This window comes from Somniosus microcephalus, unplaced genomic scaffold, assembly GCF_052327205.1.
Source record: "Somniosus microcephalus isolate GS21.2 unplaced genomic scaffold, FLI_Smic_1.0 unresolved_chr8, whole genome shotgun sequence".
Lineage (NCBI taxonomy): Eukaryota > Metazoa > Chordata > Chondrichthyes > Squaliformes > Somniosidae > Somniosus > Somniosus microcephalus.
In genome coordinates, this window is record NW_028225186.1 from 2,013,237 (window position 1) to 2,026,247 (window position 13,011).

Genomic DNA, 13,011 nt, shown 5'->3' on the forward strand with positions numbered 1-13,011 from the left:
GAGCGATTCTCAAGCTGGAGAACACTCTGCCGAACCACAGCCCGACTCATTCATGTAGCAGCATCCTTCAAGGGGAATTCGGACAACATAGAACGCAAAGGATGGAAATGTTCTAAAGAAGTATCCAGCACAAGTGAGCCATCACAAGCCAAAGGTGTGATCATTCGCTCTGTCCAGCATGATGTCTTCAAGGAGGAATTCAAATGTATTGAAGAGGGACAGACATTCCCCAAGCAAAGAGGAGAGTATTTGTCCACCCTACAGAGCCGTAGGAAATAGACAGAAGACAAGCCAAACGTCAAAGTGAGAGACGTTGTCTTGCTGAAAGACAGCCAAGCACGCAGAAATGAATGGCCAGTGGGCCTGGTTGTCAAAACTCTGCCGACCAGGGACAAGAGGGTCCGCAAGGTGGAGGTGAAGATTGTCAAGGAGGGGCCTATCAAAGTGTTTCTGAGGCCAGTCTCAGAGATCCTCCTTTCTGAAGTAACCTAGAGAACGAACTCTGAGTATGTTGCAGCCAAAGGACGTTTTCTTCAGGTTTATTTTGTATCTGTAGTGGTACAATGGAATTGTACCAAGCGGGGAGTGTGCTGCCTCTCCCTCTAACTTAACCTCACTGTATGTATTTAACTTACTTATATATGTATAACCTACCTGTTGGGGCCGTTGCCCTTTTAACTTACCTTTTAGGGCCATTGCCCCTTTAAGACGCGCCTTAGCGTGCTGACGTCACGTCACGTACAACGTAGCGTGCTGACGTCACGGCACGTACGACGTGACGTGCGTGAGGCGGCTGCCGGCCCGACTCGGCCTTCCAGAAAGGCTGCCGGCACAGCCCGGCCTAGCGTCTTTGGCCGCATCTACCAGCCGCCGGGAGCGACGCGATCTTCCGCTCCCGCGGCAAGCATCGGCTCAGCCTGGCCTCCAGCTCCCGCTCCCGAAACGCGACCACGCGCATCACGTGACGCCCCAAGCGCGGACAACGCTACCGAGCGTGATGAGGTCATCACGCTCCCCACAGGACTGCTACGTAGTCCTCGTGGAGCCCTCGCTGGGACACAGACCTACACCACGGTGCTCCTACAGCAGCACAGGCTCTGGGCAGTTGTATTGTCCCCATGCTTGAGTCTTGGAAATTGTTTGTCTGTAAGTATTTTAGAATGCTATGGATGATTAATGTGCACTGTATGTTGTAGAAAATGTTTAGTTGTAACTTTTCTCTGCCTAGCTGATTAACTAGTAGCTGTATTTTCATACACTATGTACAGGGCTAATTTAAAGAGAATGCCTCCCAGTTTACTAAATGTACTGTGTTGCTCAGACGTACCTAAATCTGTGTATACATATCAGTTATGCGCCTGTATACTAATGTGTGCTTCCATTTCTGTGTTGTATTTCAGTTTTACAATTAGAATCGTTCAGTAAAGCGTTACAAGAAAAGTCAAGCCTTGTGATTTTATTGGAAGATATCGAGTTGTTCGCTATCTGTCTAGCTCTGCATAGAATCGCGTTGCGAGGGCAGAACACTTGTCATTCACATTGGGGACGGAATTCTGGATGGGAATGTATTCGGCCGCCTTACCGGGGCTTGGGGTGCTCGATTCCAATTGGGGAACCGAGTTGGGTTGGTCAAATGGCCTCTGTGCAGTTTCTGAAATACTGGTTAATGAGTTGTCGAGGTCAGAGCGACAAATGATTAACCAAGGAGGCAACTGAGCAACTGAATAATTGTCATTCACATTGGGGACGGAATTCTGGATGGGAATGTATTCGGCCACCTTACCGGGGCTTGGGGTGCTCCATTCCTGCTTGGGGAACCGAGTTGTGGTCGTCAAATGGCCTTTGTGCATTTTCTGAAACATTGGTTAATGAGTTGTCGAGGTCAGAGCGACAAATGATTAACCAAGCAGGCAACTGATGAACTGAATACTTGTCATTCACATTGGGTACGGAATCCTGGATGGGAATGTATTCGGCCGCCTTACCGGGGCTTAGGGTGCTCCATTCCCGCTTGGGGAAACGAGTTGGGGTCGTCAAATGGCCTTTGTGCAGTTTCTGAAACACTGGTTAATGAGTTGTCGAGGTCAGAGCGACAAATGTTTAACCAAGCAGGCACCTGAATAACTGAACACTTGTCATTCACATTGGGGACGGAATTCTGGATGGGAAAGTATTCGGCCGCCTTACCGGGGCTTGGGGTGCTCCATTCCCGCTTGGGGAACCGAGTTGGGGTGGTCAAATGGCCTTTGTGCAGTTTCTGAAACACTGGTTAATGAGTTGTCGAGGTCAGAGCGACAACGATTAACCAAGGAGGCAACCGATTAACTGAATACTTGACATTCACATTGGGGACGGAATTCTGGATGGGAATGTGTTCGGCCGCCTTACCGGGGCTTGGGGTGCTCCATTCCCGCTTGGGGAACCGAGTTGGGGTGGTCAAATGGCCTTTGTTCAGTTTCTGAAACACTGGTTAATGAGTTGTCGAGGTCAGAGCGACAAATGATTAACCAAGCAGGCAACTGATTAATTGAATACTTGTCATTCACATTGGAGATGGAATTCTGGATGGGAATGTATTCGGCCGCCTTACCGGGGCTTGGGGTGCTCCATTCCCGCTTGGGGAACCGAGTTGGGGTGGTCAAATGGCCTTTCTGCAGTTTCTGAAACACTGGTTATTGAGTTGTCGAGGTCAGAGCGACAAATGATTAACCAAGCAGGCAACTGATTAATTGAAAACTTGTCATTCACATTGGGGACGGAATTCTGGATGGGAATGTATTCGGCCGCCTTACCAGGGCTTGGGGTGCTCGATTCCCGTTGGGGTACTGAGTTGGGGTGGTCAAATGGCCTTTGTGCAGTTTCTGAAACAGTGGTTAATGAGTTGTCGAGGTCAGAGCGACAAATGTTTAACCAAGCAGGCAACTGATTAACTGAATACTTGTCATTCAGATTGGGGACGGAATTCTGGATGGGAATGTATTCGGCCGCCTTACCGGGGCTTGGGGTGCTCCATTCCCGCTTGGGGAACCGAGTTGGGGTCGTCAAATGGCCTTTGTGCAGTTTCTGAAACACTGGTTAATGAGTTGTCGAGGTCAGAGCGACAAATGATTAACCAAGCAGGCAACTGAATAACTGAATACTTGTCATTCAACTTGGGGACGGAATTCTGGATGGGAAAGTATTCGGCCGCTTTACCGGGGATGGGGTGCTCCATTTACGCTTGGGGAATCGAGTTGGGGTCGCCAAATGGCCTTTGTGCAGTTTCTGAAATACTGGTTATTGAGTTCTCGAGGTCAGAGCGACAAATGATTAACCAAGCAGGCAACTGATTTACTGAAAACTTGTCATTCACATTGGGGACGGAATTCTGGATGGGAATGTATTCGGCCGCCTTACCGGGGCTTGGGGTGCTCGATTCTCGCTTGGGGAACCGAGTTGGGGTGGTCAAATGGCCTTTGTGCAGTTTCTGAAACACTGGTTAATGGGTTGTCGAGGTCAGAGCGACAAATGTATAACCAAGCAGGCAACTGATTAACTGAATACTTGTCATTCACATTCGGGACGGAATTCTGGATGGGAATGTATTCGGCCGCCTTACCGGGGCTTGGGCTGCTCCATTCCCGCTTGGGGGACCGAGTTGGGGTCGTCAAATGGCCTTTGTGCAGTTTCTGAAACACTGGTTAATGAGTTGTCGAGTTCATAGCGACAAATGATTAACCAAGCAGGCAACTGATTAACTGAATACTTGTCATTCACATTCGGGACGGAATTCTGGATGGGAATGTATTCGGCCGCCTTACCGGGGCTTGGGGTGCTCCATTCCCGCATGGGGAACCGAGTTGGGGTGGTCAAATGGCCTTTGTGCAGTTTCTGAAACAATGGTTAATGAGTTGTCGAGGTCAGAGCGACAATGATTAACCAAGGAGGCAAGCGATTAACTGAATACTTGTCATTCACATTGGTGACGGAATTCTGGATGGGAATGTGTTCGGCCGCCTTACCGGGGCTTGGGGTGCTCCATTCCCGCTTGAGGAACCGAGTTGGGGTGGTCAAATGGCCTTTGTGCAGTTTCTGAAACAATGGTTATTGAGTTGTCAAGGTCAGAGCGACAATGATTAACCAAGGAGGCAAGCGATTAACTGAATAATTGTCATTCACATTGGGGACGGAATTCTGGATGGGAATGTATTCGGCCGCCTTACCGAGCCTTGGGGTGCTCCATTCCCGCTTGGGGAACCGAGTTGGGGTGGTCAAATGGCCTTTGTGCAGTTTCTGAAGCACTGGTTAATGGGTTGTCGAGGTCAGAGCGACAAATGATAATCCAAGGAGGCAACTGATCAACTGAATAATTGTCATTCACATTGGGGACGGAATTTTGGATGGGTATGTATTCGGCCGCCTTACCGGGGCTTGGGTTGCTCCATTCCTGCTTGGGGAACCGAGTTGTGGTCGTCAAATGGCCTTTGTGCATTTTCTGAAAAACTGGTTAATGAGTTGTCGAGGTCAGAGCGACAAATGATAAACCAAGCAGGCAACTGATTAATTGAATACTTGTCATTCACATTGGGGACGGAATTCTGGATGGGAATGTATTCGGCCGCCTTACCGGGGCTTGGGGTGCTCCATTCCCGCTTGGGGAACCGAGTTGGGGTGGTCAAATGGCCTTTGAGCAGTTTCTGAAACACTGGTTAATGAGTTGTCGAGGTCAGAGCGACAAATGATTAACCAAGCAGGCAACTGATTAACTGAATATTTGTCATTCACATTGGGGACGGAATTTTGGATGGGAATGTATTCGGCCGCCTTACCGGGGCTTGGGGTGCTCCATTCCCGCTTGGGGAACCGAGTTGGGGTGGTCAAATGGTCTTTCTGCAGTTTCTGAAACACTGGTTAATGAGTTGCCGAGGTCAGAGCGACAAATGATTAACCAAGGAGGCAACTGAGCAACTGAATAATTGTCATTCACATTGGGGACGGAATTCTGGATGGGAATGTATTCGGCCGCCTTACCGGGGCTTGGGGTGCTCCATTCCTGCTTGGGGAATCGAGTTGGGGTGGACAAATGGCCTTTGTGCAGTTTCTGAAACACTGGTTAATGAGTTGTCGAAGTCAGAGCGACAAATGATTAACCAAGCAGGCAACTGATTCACTGATAACTTGTCATTCACATTGGGGACGGAATTCTGGATGGGAATGTATTCGGCCGCCTTACCGGGGCTTGGGGTGCTCGATTCCAATTGGGGAACCGAGTTGGGGTGGTCAAATGGCCTCTGTGCAGTTTCTGAAATACTGGTTAATGAGTTGTCGAGGTCAGAGCGACAAATGAATAACCAAGGAGGCAACTGAGCAACTGAATAATTGTCATTCACATTGGGGACGGAATTCTGGATGGGAATGTATTCGGCCACCTTACCGGGGCTTGGGGTGCTCCATTCCTGCTTGGGGAACCGAGTTGTGGTCGTCAAATGGCCTTTGTGCATTTTCTGAAACATTGGTTAATGAGTTGTCGAGGTCAGAGCGACAAATGATTAACCAAGCAGGCAACTGATTAACTGAATACTTGTCATTCACATTGGAGATGGAATTCTGGATGGGAATGTATTCGGCCGCCTTACCGGGGCTTGGGGTGCTCCATTCCCGCTTGGGCAACCGAGTTGGGGTGGTCAAATGGCCTTTGTGCAGTTTCTGAAACAGTGGTTAATGAGTTGTCGAGGTCAGAGCGACAAATGATTAACCAAGCAGGCAACTGATTAACTGAATACTTGTCATTCAGATTGGGGACGGAATTCTGGATGGGAATGTATTCGGCCGCCTTACCGGGGCTTGGGGTGCTCGATTCCCGTTGGGGTACTGAGTTGGGGTGGTCAAATGGCCTTTGTGCAGTTTCTGAAACAGTGGTTAATGAGTTGTCGAGGTCAGAGCGACAAATGTTTAACCAAGCAGGCAAATGATAAACTGAATATTTGTCATTCACATTGGGGACGGAATTCTGGATGGGAATGTATTCGGCCGCCTTACCGAGGCTTGGGGTGCTCCATTCCCGCTTGGGGAACCGAGTTGGGGTGGTCAAATGGCCTTTGTGCAGTTTCTGAAACACTGGTTAATGAGTTGTCGAGGTCAGAGCGACAAATGATTAATCAAGCAGGCAAGTGATTAACTGAAAACTTGTCATTCACAATTGGGACGGAATTCCGGATGGGAATGTATTCGGCCCCCTTACCGGGGCTTGGGGTGCTCCATTCCTGCTTGGGGAATCGAGTTGTGGTCGTCAAATGGCCTTTGTTCATTTTCTGAAACAGTGGTTAATGAGTTGTCGAGGTCAGAGCGACAAACGATTAACCAAGCAGGCAACTGATTAACTGAATACTTGTCATTCACATTGGGGACGGAATTCTGGATGGGTATGTATTCGGCTGCCTTACCAGGGCTTCGGGTGCTCCATTCCTGCTTGGGGACCCGAGTTGTGGTCGTCAAATGGCCTTTTTGCATTTTCTGAAACACTGGTTAATGAGTTGTCGAGGTCATAGCGACAAATGATTAACCAAGCAGGCAACTGATTAATTGAATACTTGTCATTCAAATTGGTGACGGAATTCTGGATGGGAATGTGTTCGGCCGCCTTACCGGGGCTTGGGGTGCTCCATTCCCGCTTGAGGAACCGAGTTGGGGTGGTCAAATGGCCTTTGTGCAGTTTCTGAAACAATGGTTATTGAGTTGTCAAGGTCAGAGCGACAATGATTAACCAAGGAGGCAAGCGATTAACTGAATAATTGTCATTCACATTGGGGACGGAATTCTGGATGGGAATGTATTCGGCCGCCTTACCGAGCCTTGGGGTGCTCCATTCCCGCTTGGGGAACCGAGTTGGGGTGGTCAAATGGCCTTTGTGCAGTTTCTGAAGCACTGGTTAATGGGTTGTCGAGGTCAGAGCGACAAATGATAATCCAAGGAGGCAACTGATCAACTGAATAATTGTCATTCACATTGGGGACGGAATTTTGGATGGGTATGTATTCGGCCGCCTTACCGGGGCTTGGGTTGCTCCATTCCTGCTTGGGGAACCGAGTTGTGGTCGTCAAATGGCCTTTGTGCATTTTCTGAAAAACTGGTTAATGAGTTGTCGAGGTCAGAGCGACAAATGATAAACCAAGCAGGCAACTGATTAATTGAATACTTGTCATTCACATTGGGGACGGAATTCTGGATGGGAATGTATTCGGCCGCCTTACCGGGGCTTGGGGTGCTCCATTCCCGCTTGGGGAACCGAGTTGGGGTGGTCAAATGGCCTTTGAGCAGTTTCTGAAACACTGGTTAATGAGTTGTCGAGGTCAGAGCGACAAATGATTAACCAAGCAGGCAACTGATTAACTGAATATTTGTCATTCACATTGGGGACGGAATTTTGGATGGGAATGTATTCGGCCGCCTTACCGGGGCTTGGGGTGCTCCATTCCCGCTTGGGGAACCGAGTTGGGGTGGTCAAATGGTCTTTCTGCAGTTTCTGAAACACTGGTTAATGAGTTGCCGAGGTCAGAGTGACAAATGATTAACCAAGGAGGCAACTGAGCAACTGAATAATTGTCATTCACATTGGGGACGGAATTCTGGATGGGAATGTATTCGGCCGCCTTACCGGGGCTTGGGGTGCTCCATTCCTGCTTGGGGAATCGAGTTGGGGTGGACAAATGGCCTTTGTGCAGTTTCTGAAACACTGGTTAATGAGTTGTCGAAGTCAGAGCGACAAATGATTAACCAAGCAGGCAACTGATTCACTGATAACTTGTCATTCACATTGGGGACGGAATTCTGGATGGGAATGTATTCGGCCGCCTTACCGGGGCTTGGGGTGCTCGATTCCAATTGGGGAACCGAGTTGGGGTGGTCAAATGGCCTCTGTGCAGTTTCTGAAATACTGGTTAATGAGTTGTCGAGGTCAGAGCGACAAATGAATAACCAAGGAGGCAACTGAGCAACTGAATAATTGTCATTCACATTGGGGACGGAATTCTGGATGGGAATGTATTCGGCCACCTTACCGGGGCTTGGGGTGCTCCATTCCTGCTTGGGGAACCGAGTTGTGGTCGTCAAATGGCCTTTGTGCATTTTCTGAAACATTGGTTAATGAGTTGTCGAGGTCAGAGCGACAAATGATTAACCAAGCAGGCAACTGATTAACTGAATACTTGTCATTCACATTGGAGATGGAATTCTGGATGGGAATGTATTCGGCCGCCTTACCGGGGCTTGGGGTGCTCCATTCCCGCTTGGGCAACCGAGTTGGGGTGGTCAAATGGCCTTTGTGCAGTTTCTGAAACAGTGGTTAATGAGTTGTCGAGGTCAGAGCGACAAATGATTAACCAAGCAGGCAACTGATTAACTGAATACTTGTCATTCAGATTGGGGACGGAATTCTGGATGGGAATGTATTCGGCCGCCTTACCGGGGCTTGGGGTGCTCGATTCCCGTTGGGGTACTGAGTTGGGGTGGTCAAATGGCCTTTGTGCAGTTTCTGAAACAGTGGTTAATGAGTTGTCGAGGTCAGAGCGACAAATGTTTAACCAAGCAGGCAAATGATAAACTGAATATTTGTCATTCACATTGGGGACGGAATTCTGGATGGGAATGTATTCGGCCGCCTTACCGAGGCTTGGGGTGCTCCATTCCCGCTTGGGGAACCGAGTTGGGGTGGTCAAATGGCCTTTGTGCAGTTTCTGAAACACTGGTTAATGAGTTGTCGAGGTCAGAGCGACAAATGATTAATCAAGCAGGCAAGTGATTAACTGAAAACTTGTCATTCACAATTGGGACGGAATTCCGGATGGGAATGTATTCGGCCCCCTTACCGGGGCTTGGGGTGCTCCATTCCTGCTTGGGGAATCGAGTTGTGGTCGTCAAATGGCCTTTGTTCATTTTCTGAAACAGTGGTTAATGAGTTGTCGAGGTCAGAGCGACAAACGATTAACCAAGCAGGCAACTGATTAACTGAATACTTGTCATTCACATTGGGGACGGAATTCTGGATGGGTATGTATTCGGCTGCCTTACCAGGGCTTCGGGTGCTCCATTCCTGCTTGGGGACCCGAGTTGTGGTCGTCAAATGGCCTTTTTGCATTTTCTGAAACACTGGTTAATGAGTTGTCGAGGTCATAGCGACAAATGATTAACCAAGCAGGCAACTGATTAATTGAATACTTGTCATTCAAATTGGAGACGGAATTCTGGATGGGAATGTATTCGGCCGCCTTACCGGGGCTTGGGGTGCTCCATTCCCGCTTGGGGAGCCGAGTTGGCGTGGTCAAATGGCCTTTGTGCAGTTTCTGAAACAGTGGTTAATGAGTTGTCGAGGTCAGAGCGACAAATGATTAACCAAGCAGGCAACTGATTAACTGAATACTTGTCATTCACATTGGGGACTGAATTCTGGAAGGGAATGTATTCGGCCGTCTTACCGGGGCTTGGGGTGATCCATTCCCGCTTGGGGAACCGAGTTGGCGTCGTCAAATGGCCTTTGTGCAGTTTCTGAAACAGTGGTTAATGAGTTGTCGAGGTCAGAGCGACAAATGATTAACCAAGCAGGCAACTGATTAACTGAAAATTTGTCATTCACATTGGGGACGGAATTCTGGATGGGAATGTATTCAGCCGCCTTACCGGGGCTTGGGGTGCTCGATTCCCGCTTGGGGAACTGAGTTGGAGTGGTCAAATGGCCTCTGTGCAGTTTCTGAAATACTGGTTAATGAGTTGTCGAGGTCAGAGCGACAAATGAATAACCAAGGAGGCAACTGAGCAACTGAATAATTGTCATTCACATTGGGGACGGAATTCTGGATGGGAATGTATTCGGCCACCTTACCGGGGCTTGGGGTGCTCCATTCCTGCTTGGGGAACCGAGTTGTGGTCGTCAAATGGCCTTTGTGCATTTTCTGAAACATTGGTTAATGAGTTGTCGAGGTCAGAGCGACAAATGATTAACCAAGCAGGCAACTGATTAACTGAATACTTGTCATTCACATTGGAGATGGAATTCTGGATGGGAATGTATTCGGCCGCCTTACCGGGGCTTGGGGTGCTCCATTCCCGCTTGGGCAACCGAGTTGGCGTCGTCAAATGGCCTTTCTGCAGTTTCTGAAACACTGGTTATTGAGTTGTCGAGGTCAGAGCGACAAATGATTAACCAAGCAGGCAACTGATTAACTGAAAACTTGTCATTCACATTGGGGATGGAATTCTGGATGGGAATGTATTCGGCCGCCTTACCGGGGCTTGGGGTGCTCCATTCCCGCTTGGGGAACCGAGTTGGGGTGGTCAAATGGTCTTTCTGCAGTTTCTGAAACACTGGTTAATGAGTTGCCGAGGTCAGAGCGACAAATGATTAACCAAGGAGGCAACTGAGCAACTGAATAATTGTCATTCACATTGGGGACGGAATTCTGGATGGGAATGTATTCGGCCGCCTTACCGGGGCTTGGGGTGCTCCATTCCTGCTTGGGGAATCGAGTTGGGGTGGACAAATGGCCTTTGTGCAGTTTCTGAAACACTGGTTAATGAGTTGTCGAGGTCATAGCGACAAATGATCAACCAAGCAGGCAACTGATTAATTGAATACTTGTCATTCACATTGGGGACGGAATTCTGGATGGGAATGTATTCGGCCGCCTTACCGGGGCTTGGGGTGATCCATTCCCGCTTGGGGAACCGAGTTGGGGTCGTCAAATGGCCTTTGTGCAGTTTCTGAAACACTGGTTAATGGGTTGTCGAGGTCAGAGCGACAAATGATTAACCAAGCAGGCAACTGATTCACTGAAAACTTGTCATTCACATTGGGGACGGAATTCTGGATGGGAATGTATTCGGCCGCCTTACCAGGGCTTGGGGTGCTCGATTCCAATTGGGGAACCGAGTTGGGGTGGTCAAATGGCCTCTGTGCAGTTTCTGAAATATTGGTTAATGAGTTGTCGAGGTCAGAGCGACAAATGATTAACCAAGGAGGCAACTGAGCAACTGAATAATTGTCATTCACATTGGGGACGGAATTCTGGATGGGAATGTATTCGGCCACCTTACCGGGGCTTGGGGTGCTCCATTCCTGCTTGGGGAACCGAGTTGTGGTCGTCAAATGGCCTTTGTGCATTTTCTGAAACATTGGTTAATGAGTTGTCGAGGTCAGAGCGACAAATGATTAACCAAGCAGGCAACTGATTAACTGAATACTTGTCATTCACGTTGGGTACGGAATCCTGGATGGGAATGTATTCGGACGCCTTACTGGGGCTTAGGGTGCTCCATTCCCGCTTGGGGAACCGAGTTGGGGTCGTCAAATGGCCTTTGTGCAGTTTCTGAAACACTGGTTAATGAGTTGTCGAGGTCAGAGCGACAAATGTTTAACCAAGCAGGCACCTGAATAACTGAACACTTGTCATTCACATTGGGGACGGAATTCTGGATGGGAAAGTATTCGGCCGCCTTACCGGGGCTTGGGGTGCTCCATTCCCGCTTGGGGAACCGAGTTGGGGTGGTCAAATGGCCTTTGTGCAGTTTCTGAAACACTGGTTAATGAGTTGTCGAGGTCACAGCGACAACGATTAACCAAGGAGGCAACCGATTAACTGAATACTTGTCATTCATATTGGAGATGGAATTCTGGATGGGAATGTATTCGGCCGCCTTACCGGGGCTTGGGGTGCTCCATTCCCGCTTGGGCAACCGAGTTGGGGTGGTCAAATGGCCTTTGTGCAGTTTGTGAAACAGTGGTTAATGAGTTGTCGAGGTCAGAGCGACAAATGATTAACCAAGCAGGCAACTGATTAACTGAATACTTGTCATTCAGATTGGGGACGGAATTCTGGATGGGAATGTATTCGGCCGCCTTACCGGGGCTTGGGGTGATCCATTCCCGCTTGGGGAACCGAGTTGGCGTCGTCAAATGGCCTTTCTGCAGTTTCTGAAACACTGGTTATTGAGTTGTCGAGGTCAGAGCGACAAATGATTAACCAAGCAGGCAACTGATTAACTGAAAACTTGTCATTCACATTGGGGATGGAATTCTGGATGGGAATGTATTCGGCCGCCTTACCGGGGCTTGGGGTGCTCGATTCCCGTTGGGGTACTGAGTTGGGGTGGTCAAATGGCCTTTGTGCAGTTTCTGAAACAGTGGTTAAAGAGTTGTCGAGGTCAGAGCGACAAATGTTTAACCAAGCAGGCAAATGATAAACTGAATATTTGTCATTCACATTGGGGACGGAATTCTGGATGGGAATGTATTCGGCCGCCTTACCGAGGCTTGGGGTGCTCCATTCCCGCTTGGGGAACCGAGTTGGGGTGGTCAAATGGCCTTTGTGCAGTTTCTGAAACACTGGTTAATGAGTTGTCGAGGTCAGAGCGACAAATGATTAATCAAGCAGGCAAGTGATTAACTGAAAACTTGTCATTCACATTTGGGACGGAATTCCGGATGGGAATGTATTCGGCCCCCTTACCGGAGCTTGGGGTGCTCCATTCCTGCTTGGGGAATCGAGTTGTGGTCGTCAAATGGCCTTTGTTCATTTTCTGAAACAGTGGTTAATGAGTTGTCGAGGTCAGAGCGACAAACGATTAACCAAGCAGGCAACTGATTAACTGAATACTTGTCATTCACATTGGGGACGGAATTCTGGATGGGTATGTATTCGGCTGCCTTACCAGGGCTTCGGGTGCTCCATTCCTGCTTGGGGACCCGAGTTGTGGTCGTCAAATGGCCTTTTTGCATTTTCTGAAACACTGGTTAATGAGTTGTCGAGGTCATAGCGACAAATGATTAACCAAGCAGGCAACTGATTAATTGAATACTTGTCATTCACATTGGAGACGGAATTCTGGATGGGAATGTATTCGGCCGCCTTACCGGGGCTTGGGGTGCTCCATTCCCGCTTGGGGAGCCGAGTTGGCGTGGTCAAATGGCCTTTGTGCAGTTTCTGAAACAGTGGTTAATGAGTTGTCGAGGTCAGAGCGACAAATGATTAACCAAGCAGGCAA